This window comes from Miscanthus floridulus, chromosome 12 (genome assembly GCF_019320115.1).
Source record: "Miscanthus floridulus cultivar M001 chromosome 12, ASM1932011v1, whole genome shotgun sequence".
NCBI classification, from domain to species: Eukaryota; Viridiplantae; Streptophyta; class Magnoliopsida; order Poales; family Poaceae; genus Miscanthus; species Miscanthus floridulus.
In genome coordinates, this window is record NC_089591.1 from 33,306,892 (window position 1) to 33,326,070 (window position 19,179).

Below are 19,179 nucleotides of genomic sequence, written 5' to 3' on the forward strand. Positions count from 1 at the left end.
CTGTAGATCATTTATACACCGCGAACTGTATGCTCAGTTTACTGAGTTCTATGTGGCAGAACCGGCTCACCCCTTGGACTTGAACCTGAGTATTCGTATTTTTTTAGATTTATTTTAGAATTTAACGGCTTGATTCTTTGTGACGTACCCATCGACAACGAGGCACCTATGGTGACTTCATTAATCTCGATATTTACCGGTTCAATAGTTCTTTTGGAAGTGTTCATAGGAGTAAAGTGTACGTGTGTGCGTTCATAAGGATGAGTGTGCGCTCGTGTATGTGAGCGTCTGCATTTGTAATTATATCTTGCAAAAAAATAGTCATTTATACCTCATCTTTGCATAGGGAGAAATCAAGAATATAATAGATCTATATTTAGATATCCACTTAAAGGTGTTGTTGGAGGGTATTTTATCCTAAAATCTTTGTTTTATAAATTATAAGTAACACATAAAGAGTCTCTAAGCTTGATCGGTTGATAGGCAAATTTTAGTTGTGAAAACTTGGGCAAGCGCTGATTTGACCTCTATTTGATTTGTTGGCAAAATTTACAGATATCTCATAATAAGTTGTTAAATCTGTGATAAATATATTTGCTCAACTTTTGGTAACTTTTGATTAACCAAGGGCCTACACTAGTCATTAATCAACCTCACCAATCAATGGCCCTGAACAAGGGCAAAGCACGGACGGCCACGAACAATCGAGAGAACCAATTCAAATAAAAAAATCGATTAGGCGCCATTGATATTTGATTGATACTCATGGCAGCAAGGATTACCCTGAAGTCATGCGTTCTTTACATTTGACTTATAAATCATACTTTTTTTTTAACCAATAAATATTATTTTTCTTTCGCATCAAATCAATCAACACAGTTCCTAGCTTATCAGGCAAGCGAACGCAGCCAAGCGAACAGGCCAATCATCGATCACAAGCAGCATCCAGACCATAATCAATCATTCCTTCGCATACTCGCAGTTTGACATGACAACACCTGGGGAGAAGGGAGAGATAAAGGGAAAGAAAAGAAAAAAGAGCAGGTCTTGATCTGAATCACGCCGGCGGCGGCGCAACCTACTCCGGCTCCGGCCGGCTACTAGCCCGCGTAGACGTGGATGCCGATGGCGATGAGGAAGATGGTGATGAGCGCGAAGTAGAGGACGGCGTGGACTAGGATGGCGAGGCCGCTGGTGTGCATGCTGCCGAACTCCGCCACCCGGCCCCGGCCCGGCAGCGTGCACAGCAGCCCCGGCGTGAGGACCACGAACAGCACCGTCGCCACGATCACGGGGCCCCAGTCCGCCATCGACGCCTCCCTCTCCCTCTCCCTCTCCCTCTCCCTTCCTTCACCTCGCTCCCGGTCTCAGATTCTGGATGTGAAGCTCCAAATCTGCGCTCTCCTTTTGTCGTTGTCGAACTCTCTCTTTGAATAAGGAGCGCCGCAGTGGCGCCTGCCAGTCACGCACTTTTAGACGAGAAAAGAAAGCGTGGCGGGGCCCACTGCGTGGTTCGAGAGCGACTTGGGCCCATGCGCCAGTGACAGGGGCAGGAGCGTGTGTGGTCCAGCCTATCCGACGCGGGGGCAAGGAATCCAACCGTTGCTGCTTTGCTTGCGCAGTGGAGTGGAGTGGAGAACACGGGTGCGGTGCGAGGCGAGGCACCGGATCTACGCGGGCCCCAGCGGCTCACGGGTCCGAGCAGGCGCAGGCGCAGGCGCAGGAGAAGCAGTATCGGCAATCCTGCTGGACTTGGGCCCTTCAAAGGTCCAATAATGTTTTTAAGAAATTAAGGTGCAATAATTTGACACCGGCAGCCGCTCTATTTTTTTTGTTTTTTTAAACGAAAAAGGCTAGCGTACGGGGGTCGCCACTGATCGTCGACGCACTCGGTGCTCCTAACTACTGCGTAGCATCAATCTCACCCCCCTCCCCCCTCCCCACAAGATGAAACGGAACAGAATATCCCAACCGACCGCATCGTTTTCTATATTTATCGACATCCCATTTTTTGTTGACTTTAACCGTTTCGCTTTCGCATTGAGATGTTTCGTATTTCTGTAAAAGTAGAAACGTTTACAACTTTTCCGACCTTTTCTACTTTTCTACTTTTAATGTGAATATTCCGAATTCAAATCGTTACCGAATTGGCCAACTGCAAGGTCATACACCCAATTAACAGGCTCTCACCACGCCTGTTTTCTTCTACCGGTGCAGCCCCCTCTAAGACGGCGCCCACTCATCTCTCTATTTATTTGGTCGTGCCTGTTATGCTAGCACACTCCATGCACTTGTTGTTTGAACTGTATGTATTGTCGTGCACTTGTTTTCGGGGGTCGTATTTGATGATTTCGCATACGACACCCCTCGATTGTTCTTTCGAATCGAATTCCTAGCGTGTCGTTTTCGTGTCGGACTTTCCGCTTTCGCTTTCGTTTTCGATTTCAATGTACAGTAGAAACGTTGAGGAGTTTTTCGACGAGTTCGACGTTTTCATCCTATCCCCGCCTTATCCCATCTACACTTTCGACGTAGATACGACACGAGTAGATTAACGACTTTTGATCCGCTTCGAAATTTGACTTCAGTTCTGGTATTTTTCGCGTTCAGGGCTAGAAAAACTCTTTAATCCTGGTTGGTAGCTCTAATCGGGACTAAAGGTCCCTGTCCAATGGCTACTGCGGCAGGCTTTTGCTGCAGGGGACCTTTAGTCCCGGTTGAAGCTACCAACCGGGACTAAAGGTTAACTTTTACTCTCATGGTCCCTCCAATCGGGAGTAAAAGTCTACTCCCGGCTAGAGGCTCTGTCCGGAACTAGAAAGGGACCTTAAGTCCCGGTTGTTGTCTTCAACCAGGACTAAAGATCCTCTCCTATATACTCTTTCTTCCTCTCCGAGCCCGAGCCACTTCGAGTTTAGTGTTCTTGCTTCATCGCCGGCCTCTCTTTTTCCTCATCGCTAGTAATCACAAAATTTCTTCGATTCCTCCATCGATTCTTCGGTTCTAAAGGTTACCAACTTTATACTCTCATATTTCATCAGTAGCATATCTCATTTTATGGACTGGATATATGTGGTTTTTTATGGTAGATTTTTTTATTTGTAAGCCATTTAAGCTCAAAATCACTTTAAAGTTTGCATATTTGGACGAAGGAAGGTTAAAGTAGTTATTCAAAACTAGTATTCAGCTTTTATTTCTAGCATGCATAGCACACTTCTTGGTTTAGAGATATAGAAAATTTTAGAGTTTTTTTAATTTTATTTGTTTATAAATTAAGAAATTTATATTATATTAAAAATGAGTATAGAGAGTAGATGACAACTGCTTCCAGATCCTCGGCCTCTCATCGGGTTCCAAAGCGACTGAGGCCTGGACCTCTCTCTCGTTGCATGCGGCAAGTGTGAGGAGAAGATTGTGATGGAGTACCAGGTGAGAAAGGAGTGTCCCAACAAGGGTCATACGTTCTACAAGTGTCCGAATCACAATATGAGTTATTTTATCGCATTTGATGATTATGGTTAATTTATACTTATTTTCATGATGATTGTGATTAAAGTTCTAATTTTTTGTTTTAATTTTAGTGGGATGGCACTGGATGTTCAGGCTGGTACTGGGAGAAAGAGTATGTTGAACACGTGCAAAGCTCTCTTACACAGGTGGCTACGATGGCTGATGAGGCAGTGATCCTACGGAAGAAGCCCATAGATGTTAAACAAACGCATAATCTATCTGTTTTAGTTGGGATTGGTCGTGAAATCCTTATGCTGCTGAAGTGCATTTTAGCTTTAGTTTTTTTAGTGGTAGTTGGGATTGTCTACATTGTAGCGAGACTTTCATAAATTAATATCTTGTGTGGTGACATGCATGTCGTATAATTAACTAATTATGTTCTAGGTTTTAATATGATATGTATGTCATGTAATGCAGATGAGCCGGCATTAGATGTACAATGCTGATCGTTGCCCCCAAGAGATCATTGAGGACGTGCATTCTTTCTTACGTGTGGCCGAGGCAAACAAATACGATGGTTTCATGTGCTGCCCATGTGCCATATGTAAGAATTTGAAGGAATATGCTAGCTCAAGGAGTCTTTATTCACACTTGTTGAAGTTAGGTTTCATGCCAAGTCAGACATATCAGAAGATTATAAAAAGGATGACCAAATTCCACCCTTCATAGTGAACAAAGACCCAAGCATTCAGCTAAATGATGAGAACACTCCATGGTTACGGCGCGATCATAACCAAAGGATATACGTTAAGAAGAAGTTCACTACTGTGCCCGCTTGATATATATAGTGATGTTTAATAGTGTGTATTAGAGGTATTATATAATAATTATAAATTCAGATATGTTTATTAGGTGTTTTCTTTTTTTCTATGTTCAGATTAAATTTGTGTTTGATGGTGGGATTTTCATGTCGCTTTTGGACAATGAGTGATGAAAAAATGAAAAAATTTATGTTAAAATGATGTGAAAATAAATTTCCAATCAAAAACAAAAGTTTTAATGATTTAAATTAAACACTACATTTTGCATTAATGAAATAGTAATTATTAATGACATTATGTTTCGATATTTATAAGAAAAAACTAAAAAACTTTAGGTCACATAATTGTCCTGTGTGCAATAAAGCAAAAGTAAATCCATATTCTTTTAAAATAATTTTATTCCTTGTATTTATTTTACTGTGCAATTAACAAGACTTTAACATTTTATAGTAAGAATATATAAAAAACAAATGGAGCTTGAAACGGACGGGAAGTAAAACTACAGCCCAACTTTAGTCCTGGGTAGATCTACCACCCGGGACTAAAGGTGGGCTGCATTTTTTGCGGCCCGCCAAAATACACCTTTAGTTCCGTCTCGTAATACCAGCCGGGACTAAAGGTCTTTTCAGTTTTGGATGTTTATAGAAGCCGGGACTAAAGGTCCCTCTCCTATATAAGGCGTTCGTTTCTTCTTCCTCCTCACTCTTCGTCTTTGTCGCCCATCGCCACTGCCGCCGCCGCCCTCGTCACCGTCACCCATGGCCACCTCATCGTCCTTGACATCATTGCTGCCGGACCCGGCTCCATGCGCCTCTTCGATGCCGCGCGGCTCCCACCGCCGCAGAACCCCATGGCCTCCTCCACGAGCACGCGCGGGAGGTGCACGACCTCGACTGGAACCCCAACGCCGGCCGCCCCGCGCGTCACCAACGTTGCCGGCCCCAACGTACTGTGTATTGATATATATATATATAAATTTGTTATATATATATATATTAGAGAGTTATAAATTTATATTGTTATATATATAAATTTGTTATATATATATATATATATTAAAGAGTTATAAATTTATATTTTTGTATATATAAATTTGTTATACATCTATATTAGAGAGTTATAAATTTATATTGTTATATAGCTAAATTTGTTATACATATATATTAGAGTTATAAATTTATATTATTATATATACAAATTTGTTATACATACATATTAGAGAGTTATAAATTTGTATTGTTATATATATATATTTGTTATACATATTAGAGAGTTTTAAATTTATATTGTTATATATATATATTTGTTATATATATCACTTGCCAATAAATATTTCTAGAAAATAAGAAATCAAAGTTATGCTTTGGAGACTTGAATTTCGAGTGTAGTTATTTAATTAATTTTAAGCACATGACTCGATCCATTTTATAGATATATGGTTTTTATTTTTTTATAGATATATCTAGTGGTATAAAAGCTAGATGGCTGCCCCGAGAGACAACATAGATAAAGAAATAATGGATATTATCAACACCGACACTCAATTTGTCGATGGTGACCAGCAGGATGTAGATGACGGGAGTCAATACCTGGCTCTTGTAAATAAGCAAGAAAATATTGTGCAAGAAAATACTGGCGAGGTATATATATATATATTTGAATATTATATATATATTTGAATATCTATCATCTATTATGTGTACACATGATATTTATTTATTCTTTTTTTTCTACGTAGCCCTCTGGATCGACGACCACAACGGTGAAAAACAAAAATATTCGAGACCCGAAAAAGCCATTGGAGGGGCGCTACATAATATCTGAATTCAATATCGAGACAGGCGAACCACTTGGTCCACATGCAAGGAAATTCGTGCAATACTGTGGGTACCTTATAAGGGATAGACTTCCGATCAGTGCCCGTGAATGGAAGCAAAAGATCAACGAGCCTCATGTTAGTTTTAGTCTCTGATCTTGATAAGAATTTAATTTGGGATGATATCCTTCAACATTTTACGTTGCAAGCGGATGATTATGATGATATCAACGATGATGAATTGAAGGAGCTAGTTCGAAAGTGGGCTATGAAGAAGATGGCCACACAATTTCAGACTTAGAAGAAATCCCTATTGAAAGCTCTAGTTTGGTTTTGGTGAATTGATGAAACCCTAAGTGCTAACCTAGTTTATCAAGTGATCATGAGATAGGTAGCACACTTTAAGTAGAGAAGCTAATGAAGATCATAGCATGACAATGGTGATGGCATGGAGATGATCAAGGGCTTAAACTTGAAAAGAAGAAAGAGAAAAACAAAAGGCTCAAGGCAAAGGTATAACTTGTAGGAGCTATTTTGTTTTGGTGATCAAGACACTTAGAGAGTGTGATCACATTTAGATTTGATAGCCGTACTATTAAGAGGAGTGAAACTCGTATCGGAATGCGGTTATCAAAGTGCCACTAGATGCTCTAACTCATTGCATATGCATTTAGGATCTAGTGGAGTGATAACACCCTTGAAAATATTTGTGAAAATATGCTAACACATGTGCACAAGGTGATACACTTGGTGGTTGGCATATTGGAGCAAGGGTGGAGAAGTTAGAAGTGAAAACATAGGTGATGCCAGCATCGGTCAAGTGATCGGATGCTAGATCCAAAAGCATCGGACGCTGACTGTTGCGTTCGGTCGCGTTGACTGGTGGTACAGAGGCTAGGGTTTACCACCAGATGTTGGGCTGTGTCCGATTGAGGTGGACCAGACGCAGTCCGGTCGAGGAAAACTAGTTTTCGACCCTTACTGTACTCGACCAGACGTAGAGGCTCCAGTGTCCGTTCAGTTTTACCGGAGTGTCCAGTCAACTTTGTAGCCGTTGGAATCTGACAAACAACGTTTGAAGCTGATGACGCGTGGCGTTCATCAGTGGACCGGACGCTAAGTCCAGGGTCCGGTCAGCAAGACCGGAGCGTCCGATGAGAGCGCAGTGTACCCAATGAAGGGGTACAACGGCTCTATTTTCGTGGGGGCTTCTATTTAAGCCCTATCGCCGGCTATGGCTCATATCTTTGGCCATTTTCATTGACATAGCAACCTTGTGAGCTAAGCCAAAGTCCTCCCACTCATCTCCATCATTGATTCATCATCATAGTGAGATTGGGAGTGATCCAAGTGCATTGCTTGAGTGATTGCATCTAGAGGCACTTGGTGTTCGTGTTTCACTGCGGATTTCGCTTGTTTCTCTTGGTGGTTGCCGCCACCTAGACTGCTTGGAGCAGCGAGAATCGTTGAGCGGAGGGTGGTGATTGTCTCCGGCTCCGATCGTGGTGATTGTGAGAGGTTCTTGATCTTTGCCCGGTGGAGAGCCAAAAGGTACTCTAGTGGATTGCTCGTGGCTTGTGTGATCCTCATCTTGTGTTGGTTGTGCGACACCCTATTGAGGGTTTGGCGTGTGAAGCCAATTAGCACATGAACCTCCAAGTGAGTGAATCGCCACAACGAGGACTAGCTTGCCGGCAAGCAAGTGAACCTTGGTAAAAATCATTGTGTTCATCCTTTGATTCTGAGGTGATTGGTCTTCATTGTTATTCATCCTTGTGATTGATTGGTTCACTCCTCGTCATGGAGGTATAACTATCTTGATCACTCTCTTTACTTTACCGCAAACTAGTTGACAAGCTCTTTAGTGTAGATAGTTATGAGAGCTTGCTTGCTTGGTTGGTGTGGCTCTTTAATTAGCCTTTGAGAGCACACAAACATACGGTAGTGTCATAACTATTGTGTGAATAGACACTATCTAAATTAGAATTGTGGTAGGTGGTTTGCTATTTTGAGTAGGCTAGCGCAACACTTGCTTTGCCTCATAATTGTCTAACCTTTTGTTAAGTGTTGTTGTAGAAATTTTTATTAGGCTATTCAACCCCCCCCTCTAGCCATTAGGACCTTTCAAGTGGTATCAAAGCCAAGGTCACCGTTATTTGAGGCTTAACAACCTTCGGTGGTAAAATAGCTCAAATCAACAACACCAAGAAGCCACCCCAATTTGATGGCACAAATTATCCTTATTGGAAGTCAAAGATGACAACACACATCAAGTCAATCAATAGAAAGGTGTGGAAGGTGGTAGAAATCAAAATTGAGATTGGTGATCCGGAGAATCCCACCGCCGCTGAAGAAGTGCTTCTCCAAAACAATGACATTGCTCTAAGTGCCATTCATGATGCAATTGATGAAAGAACATTTGAGCAAATCAAGAATATTGAGATGGCACATGAAGCTTGGAAGAAGTTGGAGAAATCATTTGAGGGCACTCAAGCCGTGAAGGGTGCAAAGGCATATATCCTCAAAGAAAAGTTTGCAAGCTTCAAGGAGAAGAAGGATGAGAAGAAAGATGAGAAGAAGAAAAGCATGGCATTCAAAGCCACATCATCCAAGGGCAAAGCTATGCAAGAAACATCAAGTGAAGAAGATGAATCTTGGGATGATGATGATGATGAGAAGATGGCTCTATTTGTCAAGAGATTTGGCAAGTTCATGGTGAAGAAGGGCTATCATGCAAGAAGAAAGAAATCTTCATTCAAAAACAAAGAGGAGTCAAGAAGGTGCTTCAAGTGTAGAAGCAAAGATCATCTTGTTGCTCAATGCACATACAATAGTGAAAATGATGATGACAACAAGAAGAACAAGAAGAAGGATAAGAAGGAAAAGAAAGAGAAGAAGGACAAGATGGCCTTCAAGAAGAAAAAGGGTGGTTCATATGTAGTCATTTGGGATAGTGATGCTTCCTCAAGTGATGATGATGATGATAGTGATGATCACAAGACCACCAAAAAGAAGGTTCTTGCAAGTATTGCCATCAATGAGAAGCCTTCTCTCTTCGAATCTTCATCATGCTTCATGGCTAAGGCCACTAAGATATAATCTTGTGATGATGAAAGTGATGAAGAACATGTTGATGATAATGAACATGAAAATGAAAATGATAGTGATAGTAATGATGATGAACCTACTAAGGACAAATTATTTGACATGCTAGAAGATGCTAAAGAACACTTTGACATTAAGAGAAGGGAATGCAAGAGCTTGAATAAGGAGGTAAAAGCCCTTAAGTAAGCCCTTGATGAGCTCAAAGCAACTCATGAGAAGCTAGAGGTAGCACATGAGAAGCTTGGCAAGGCTCACAAAAAGCTTGAAAAAGCTCATTCCACTTTGCTTAATGAATAAGATAAAAAGAAGCATGTTGAAACTTGTGATGTAGGTGTAACTTGTGATTTAATTGATACATCACTATCTATGCCTATCATTGTTGCTACTACTAACCCTTCTTGTAGCACTTCCACTTCTACCTCATCTAGTAGTGATGGTTTCACTTGTGATACCTCACTAGTGGTTGAGAATGAAAACCTCAAGAAGGAGGTCACTAAGCTCACTCACAACCTTGCTAAGGCATATGGTGGTGAGGACCGCTTGCTTATGGCCTTGGGTAGCCAAAGAGCTTCTCTCTACAAAGAGGGATTGGGCTATACCCCCAAGAAAGGCAAAGCGGCCTTTATTCCTCACAAGACTAGTTTTGTGAAGAACAATGATCGGTTTTGCATTAGTTGCAAGCAAGTGGGTCACAAAGAGCAAGAATGCAAAAATAAGAACAAAAATGCTAATGTATCCTTTATTAAACTTGATTCATGCTATATGCTTACTAAGGGTACAAATGGTGTAAATGCTAAGTTCATTGGTCAACCATGGATGGGCTCAAAGAAGAAAGCCATTTGGGTGTCAAAGAGCCTAGTGACTAACCTTCAAGGACCCAAGCAAGTTTGGGTACCTAAAAAGAATTGATCTTTTTTTGTAGGTCAATTACAAAGCCGGAGGAAGGCATTGGGTTCTTTATAGTGGGTGCACTCAACACATGACCGGTGATGCAAGAATGTTCAACTCAATCAACACCAATAGCAATGATGGTTATGATAGTATCACATTTGGTGACAATGGCAAAGGCAAGGTCAAAGGGCTTGGTAAGATTGCAATATCCAATGACATGAGTATATCCAATGTGTTGCTAGTAGAGAGCTTGAACTTCAATTTGCTATCCGTAGCTCAATTATGTGATCTTGGATTCAAATGCATATTTGGAGTAGATGATGTAGAGATCATAAGTGTAGATGGCTCTAACTTGATCTTCAAAGGATTTAGATATGAAAATCTATACTTGGTTGATTTCAATGCTAGTGAAGCTAAATTATCTACATGCTTGTTCACTAAGTCTAGCATGGGTTGGTTATGGCATAGAAGGCTTGGTCATGTTGGAATGAAACAATTGAATAGATTGATTAAGCATGACTTAGTTAAAGGCTTGAAAGATGTTGTGTTTGAAAAGGATACGCTTTGTAGCTCTTGTCAAGCCGGCAAACAAGTTGGAAACACCCATCCTAAGAAAAGCATGATGAGCACTAGTAAAGCATTTGAGTTATTGCACATGGATTTGTTTGGGCCAACACAATACACTAGTATCGGTAGAAACAAATATAGATTTGTGATAGTGGATGACTACACTAGATACACATGGGTATTTTTTCTAGTAGACAAAAGTGATGTATTTGCAACATTCAAATCATTTGTCAAGGGCATTCACAATGAGTTTGAAACAACCATCAAGAGAGTTAGAAGTGACAATGGTAGTGAGTTTAAGAATACTAGAATTGATGAGTTATGTGATGAATTTGGAATTAGACATCAATTCTCGGCCAAGTACACACCCCAATCAAATGGCCTTGTTGAGAGAAAAAATAGAACACTTATTCATATGGCAATGTCTATGCTTAGTGAGTACAATGTGAGTCAATCCTTTTGGGCCGAAGCTATCAACACGGCTTGCTATTGTAGCAACCACCTCTATTGTCACCGATTGAAAGAGAAGACACCATATGAGCTCTTGAATGGTAGAAAGCCCAACATTGCATATTTTTGGGTCTTTGGTAGTAAATGCTATATCTTGAAGAAAGGCACAAGATTAGGGCAAGTTTGACAAGAAATGTGATGAAGGATTCCTACTTGGTTATTCCACTACAAGCAAAGCATATAGAGTTTGGAATTTGGATAGTGGTACTCTTAAGGAAGTTCATGATGTTGAATTTGATGAAACCAAGGGTTCACAAGAAGAGAATGAAAACTTGGAAGATGTTAGAGGCATTCAACTTTCAAATGCCATGAAAAACATGGATATTGGTGAATTGAGGCCTAGGCAAGTGAATGATGATGAAGATGATCAAGTGCAAGTGCTCTCCAACTCAAATGTGCAAGAAGATACAAGTCAAGCTAGTGCAAGTGACTCTCATGATATTAATCAAGATCAAGTGGCTAGTACATCATCTCAACCCAATGATCAAGCAAGTGCAAGCAATCAAGTTCTAATCCTCCAACCAACAAGTATTGCAAGAGATCATCCTTTGGATACAATCATTGGAGATATTTCAAGAGGTGTACAAACAAGATCAAGATTGGCATCATTTTGTGAACACTTCTCATTTGTGTCATCCATTGAACCAAAGAAGATAGATGAAGCATTAAAAGATGTTGATTGGGTCAATGCTATGCATGAAGAGCTAAATAACTTCACAAGAAATCAAGTATAGGAAATGGTAGAAAGACCAAAGGGACACAATGTGATTGGAACCAAATGGGTCTTTAGAAACAAGCAAGATCAAGATAGGATAGTAGTAAGGAACAAAGGAAGATTAGTAGCATAAGGCTATACACAAGTTGAAGGTCTTGACTTTGGAGAAACTTATGCCCCGGTTGCTAGATTGGAAGCAATAAGAATCTTGCTAGCCTATGCTTGTGCTCACAACATCAAGCTCTATCAAATGGATGTTAAAAGTACATTTCTCAATGGCTACATCAATGAAGAAGTATATGTTGAGCAACCTCCCAGGTTTTAAAGATGACAAGAAGCCTAACCATGTATACAAGTTGAAGAAGGCATTGTATGGCTTGAAGCAAGCACCTAGAGCATGGTATGAGATATTGAGAGATTTCCTACTCTCTAAAGGGTTCACCATGGGCAAGGTTGACACCACTCTTTTCATCAAGAAGATTGGAAAAAATCTATTTGTATTACAAATCTATGTTGATGACATCATATTTGGATCAACCAATCAAGAATTTTGTGATGAGTTTGGAAAGATGATGGCTAATGAGTTTGAGATGTCCATGATTGGAGAGTTGAGTTACTTCCTTGGTATTCAAATCAAGCAATTAAAGAATGGTACATTTGTGAGTCAAGGCAAGTACATCAAGGACATGATCAAGAAGTTTGGCATGATTGATAGCAAAGTCATTAGCACACCAATGGGAACCAATGGCAACTTGGATAGTGATGCAAGTGAAAATATGGTAGATCAAAAGTTGTATCGGTCTATGATTGGAAGCCTACTCTATGTGATCGCATCAAGGCTGGATGTCATGTTTAGTGTATGCATGTGTGCAAGATTTCAAGCCTCACCAAGAGAAAGTCATTTGAAGGCTACAAAGAGGATATTGAGGTACTTGAAGCATACACCAAATGTTGGTTTGTGGTATCCCAAAGGAGCAAAGTTTAAGCTAGTTGGTTACTCCGACTCGGATTATGCAGGATGCAAGGTTGAAAGGAAGAGCACCTCGGGCACATGTCAATTGTTGGGAAGATCATTTGTTTTATAGTCATCAAAGAAGAAAAATAGTGTTGCATTATTAACCGCCGAAGCCAAATACATATCCGCCGGTAGTTGTTGTGCACAAATTCTTTGGATGAAGGCCACCTTGAATGACTTTGGAATTAAGTTCAAGAAAGTGCCATTGCTTTGTGACAATGAGAGTGCAATCAAGTTAACCAACAATCTGGTTCAACATGCAAGAACAAAGCATATTGATGTCCGCCACCATTTCATAAGAGATCACCAACAAAAAGGGGACATTTGCATTAAGAATGTAGGCACCGAAGATCAACTTGCCGATATATTCACCAAGCCATTGGATGAGAAAAGGTTTTGCAAGCTAAGAAATGAGTTGAACATATTGGATTTCTCAAATATGTGTTGATGCACCCCCACTCATATGACATGTCTCTCCTTCGAGCAATCCAAGGTAAAAGTTGATTGGCATGACATACATCCTTGCTAAGGACATGTTTAGTGCATCTAGTCATATTTTCAATCTTATTAGGACCTTGCAAGTGGTTCTATCTTATTAGGCTCATTCATGAAAATCAAATGATTTTGATGTCTATATGGTATCACTATTGCTTCTATGCTTGACTTGATCTAGTGATGGTATATGACATGTTTGTGGGCTTGTAAACCTAGTGTTTAATCTAGAAAATGAACTATAAGTGTTTAACTCAACATGGTACAAGATAACCCTTATTTGAAGGTGTGAAGAAGCTTGTCCTTGGATCAAACTGAGTTAAATATCTTTGGGAAATAATCTAGATTGGACTAAATTTGGGAAAATGACCCTCACCCCATTGATTGACATTGATAATCTCGACCCTACAAGTAATTCTATCTACATTTAGAACCTTTGTGGTCATTGATGACAAAGGGGGAGAGAAACAAAGATAAGGGGGAAAGAGAAACAAGGGGGAGAGAGAAACAAAGATAAGGGAGAGATATGAAAAAGGAAAGGGATCAACTAAAATTTTGAGCACACAAGTAGGGGGAGCAAGCTCATGAACTTGTATGGTGTATTTGAATGTGCATTTCATATGTTTGCTTGCATAGCATAAGTATTAAATTTAAACATCCATGCTTGTGTGTTGAATGTTAGTTGTAAGATTGAATGATGAAATGAAATCTCTAGATAACTTTTATTTCCAAGAAAGTCTTTACAAGTGGTATCTTTCAAAAATATGTTTCCAAGTGATATTGAGCTAACCATGGTGCTAAGGATGGTATATTGATGCACTCTGATTGGTATCACGCTTCAAAGGTCCATCTTTTATACCTTAGCATCATATGGTAGACATTGACTCCTACAATTCCTATCTAAGCATATGTGCAAGCTTTAATTTAAACTCTTAGCACATATATAAGGGGAGAAATTGCTACCACTTAGGATTCATGAAACTTGTCCATATCCTTTTACACATGGTAAATATGCTTGGGCAAGCAACATGGATTCAATTGAATTTTAATTCATATTTTTGTATAAGGGTTGTCATCAATTACCAAAAAGGGGGAGATTGAAAGCTCTAGTTTGGTTTTGGTGAATTGATGAAACCCTAAGTGCTAACCTAGTTTATCAAGTGATCATGAGATAGGTAGCACACTTCAAGTAGAGAAGCTAATGAAGATCATAGCATGACAATGGTGATGGCATGGAGATGATCAAGGGCTTAAACTTGAAAAGAAGAAAGAGAAAAACAAAAGGCTCAAGGCAAAGGTATAACTTGTAGGAGCTATTTTGTTTTGGTGATCAAGACACTTAGAGAGTGTGATCACATTTAGGTTTGATAGCTATACTATTAAGAGGAGTGAAACTCGTATCGGAATGCGGTTATCAAAGTGCCACTAGATGCTCTAACTTATTTTATATGCATTTAGGATCTAGTGGAGTGCTAACATCCTTGAAAATATTTGTGAAAATATGCTAACACATGTGCACAAGGTGATATACTTGGTGGTTGGCATATTAGAGTAAGGGTGGAGAAGCTAGAAGTGAAAACATAGGTGATGCCTAGCATCGGTCAAGTGACCGGACGCTGGATCCAAAAGCATCGGACGCTGACTGCTGCGTTCGGTCGCGTTGACTGGCGATACATAGGCTAGGGTTTACCACCAGACGCTGGGCTGTGTCCGGTTGAGGTGGACCGAATGCGTCCGGTCGAGGAAAACCAGTTTTCGACCCTTACTGTACTCGACCGGACGTAGAGGCTCCAGTGTCCGGTCAGTTTTACCGGAGTGTCCGGTCAACTTCATAGCCGTTGGAATCTAACGAACAACGTTTGAAGCTGATGACGCATGGCATTCATTAGTGGACCGGACGCTGAGTCCAGGGTCCGGTCAGCAAGACCAGAGCGTTCGGTGAGAGCGTAGTGTACCCAGTGAAGGGGTACAACGGCTCTATTTCATGGGGGCTTCTATTTAAGCCTCATGGCCGGCTATGGCTCATATCTTTGGCCATTTTCATTGACATAGCAACCTTGTGAGCTAAGCCAAAGTCCTCCCACTCATCTCCATCATTGATTCATCATCATAGTGAGATTGGGAGTGATCCAAGTGCATTGCTTGAGTGATTGTATCTAGAGGCACTTGGTGTTCGTGTTTCGCCACGGATTTCACTTGTTTCTCTTGGTGGTTGCCGCCACCTAGATGGCTTGGAGCAGCGAAGATCATTGAGCGGAGGGTGGTGATTGTCTCCGGCTCCGATCGTGGTGATTGTGAGGGGTTCTTGACCTTTCTCCGGCGGAGAGTCAAAAGGTACTCTAGTGGATTGCTCATGGCTTGTGTGATCCTCATCTTGTGTTGGTTGTGCGACACCCTATTAAGGGTTTGGCGTGTGAAGCCAGTTAGCGCGTGAACCTCCAAGTGAGTGAATCGCCACAACGAGGACTAGCTTGCCGGCAAGCAAGTGAACCTCGGTAAAAATCATTGTGTTCATCCTTTGATTCCAAGGTGATTGGTCTTCATTGTTATTCATCATTGTGATTGATTAGTTCACTCCTCATCACGGAGGTATAACTATCTTGGTCACTCTCTTTACTTTACCGCAAACTAGTTGACAAGCTCTTTAGTGTAGATAGTTGTGAGAGCTTGCTTGCTTGATTGGTGTGGCTCTTTAGTTAGCCTTTGAGAGCACACAAACATATGGTAGTGTCATAACTATTGTGTGAATAGACACTATCTAAACTAGAATTGTGGTAGGTGGCTTGTATTTTGAGTAGGCTAGCGCAATACTTGCTTCGCCTCATAATTGTCTAACCTTTTATTAAGTGTTGTTGTAGAAATTTTTATTAGGCTATTCACCCCCCTCTAGCCATTAGGACCTTTCACCTATACACAAAATACGTCAAGAAGAACCTAACACCCAATTTCAATACTAGGGGCCCGCTCACGAAGTTGAGGCCCTACTGGAATGATTTTGTATAGTACAAGACATCGAAAGAGGGTGAGGAACGGGTGAGAAGGAACCAAGAGAATGCCCGACAGAAGGTATACCACCATGGCATGGGATCAGGTGGCTACGTGACTGCCATTCCCAAGTAGGAAAAATGGAAGCGGATATTCTTGCCAAGGGTATCACACCAGAATCACTCAATTGGCCCAAACGCACGAAGAATTGGTTTTCGCTCATGGGGGAAGACTGGACCTAGAGACCAGGAAGCTGGTTCATGGCCCAAAACTCGAAAGAGCAACACAAAGATTTTCTTATGCTCTACAAGCTAAAGCTATTGGTGCGTTCAGGCCCAATAGAGAGAAGAATGAACTGACGTATGCCATCGGAACTACTGAACACAGTGGCCGAATGAGAGGTTTAGGATGGAATATTTCTTGGGAGCATGGTTTCCTTAATGACAGAGATACCTACAGAAGCCGGCAGAGAAGGAAGGATGAGGAAGCAGCATGGATCAGTAGGTTGGAGGAATATGTTCGTGAGTCATGGGAGGCGTTGCTTCAAGCATAGGAGCGCGAAAAAGACATGCAAGCTAGAATACAGGAGGAAATCATAAAGCAAGTGCAAATAGCAATGAGTGCCCAAAGGCATGCATCAGATCCAGGAATCAACATTAATATTAGCCCCCCTGATCAGTTGAAAAGTAGTTGCGCTTCCACGGAGTTACCAAATCAAGATGACGCAATGCTATGTTTTTTCGTGGATGACATCACTGCACCGTTTACATCATGTGAGCTATATATTCCAAAAGGGAATGCCACAATTATGGTGGCTCTCGATGTTTTTTCTCCTCCAGATCCTATCAAGACACCAAGAATCTATGGGGCAATAATACTACCTAGATATGTTAGCGTCTCAGTGGATAGAGTTAACAAAGGTTTTAGTGATCTGGCTCTTGACATTCCAAGAGGTGATGGGAAGAAGACTCTAGGAGAAGCAGAGAAGACATTTATACTATGGCGCAAACGCTACATCATTATTCCCGGGGTCTCTAGTCCACCGCCGCTTCCTCAACTGCTAGACAATAGGTGCGGACAAAAGTGAACGAAACAATTTTTTTACTAATTTTCTATTGACATGCATGATTAATAATAATAATTTATTATACCTAATTATTCTTTTTTATACTCACACAGCAGGGCCTCCGCCAAACTAAGTCCAATTATTCAATCTCTAGATCATTATAGTGCTCCGGGCAATTATTATGCAACGCCGCCACCTCTAAGGAGGTCTCCAACGCCTTCAAGGAGGTCTCCAACGGCTGCCCCGCCTCCCTTGATGACCAAGAAGCAGTCAGCTCCTAAGAGGTCCACCCCATAAACGAAGCCGTTGGCCCACCAGCCGGCAAAAAAGAAAGCCTCCTCTAATCCAGTTATTCCCCAAAAACTGTCTTACGAGAAAAGTGAAAAGGAATTAAATGCTGCAGTACAAAAAGATGTGAACAGTTTCTTCGAAAAAGTAAGAAAGCAACGAGAAGTGAGGGAGAACCCAGAGAAACCGTACTTCTACCTACCTCCAGATCTTCTAAGAAAGAAGGTGGACCAGAAAAAGCGGGAATCTCAAAAGACCCTACCAAAATCGGACTACGACCGCTCTCTCACCAAGTCATTTGAGGTGGCGTAGAAAAAGACTAGAGTAGGGAAAGGTGTTGCACAACTCGGATAACAATCACAACAATCAGCCCCCCTCTTGTCATTTGTAGTGAATATAGTTCAAACTTAGACTTACTGGACGTCGATTTTGAGGACCTGGTTTGGTTTTACTAGGATACTGGTTTGGACCTTGTCCAAGTGCTCGCTGGAGGACCATATGCTCCGAAAGTGGATCCTTGAAAGAAATTTGAACATGAAAAGAGTCTATACAACCCTGAGGCCTTAGGTGAACTGGGTACGCAAATGTACCTGCTAAACAAGTGGTACATGGCGGCGTGTGAACGGAGAGAGATGACCTTTGTTTCTGTCAGAGTTAGAAACCAACATTACTTCCGTGGCGATGACGTTATATATGTCGAGTTTTTAGAATTACACCAACTATGCCACCTGGACTCTCGACAAAAGTCTTATTAGCTGCTATTGTCTATAAGTGTGATTATTTTATACTATTAAAGTGTATATATATAAAGCTACATGTATATATATAAATTATATATCCTCACACTATATTATATATGCAGATATGAGATGACAGAACTCAGAAAGAGAAAGGATAATGATGTTGGTTTCGTTGATCTAAATGTCGTATTCAAACACCCTAATCCCCCGCCTGAATGGAAAGCTGAACTCGAGAAAAATCTCATGAGGTTCTTAGTGAACCAACAAAACAAGGACATACTCTTCCCCTACAACTTTAAGTGAGTATTAAATAATTAATGTCGATCATATGGACATTTGTTCAATTATTTGCTTGCTAGCTAAGCTATCTCCCATATATATATATGTTGACTCTAGTTAATGTCGATCATATTTGTGTATAAAAACATATGCATCAATCACTGGATATTGATGGTCATCGATATGGCCAATAGTTGGTTGAGCATTTTAGACTCGTTAAGAAAAGAGCAAACAGAGTACCAAAACATGATAGATATTATCCAAGGGTTATTTGGTCTCTCTAGCAACTATATATACCCCGATCTCTTAACTGCAACAATTATTAAAGGCCAAATTAATTTTTTATTTTATTGAGCGTAGTGTTTGGAAAAGTTTCATTGAGAACACCACATGAAACATTGCAAAGCGCCACTGAATGTAATCGCACACAAAGTAAGTA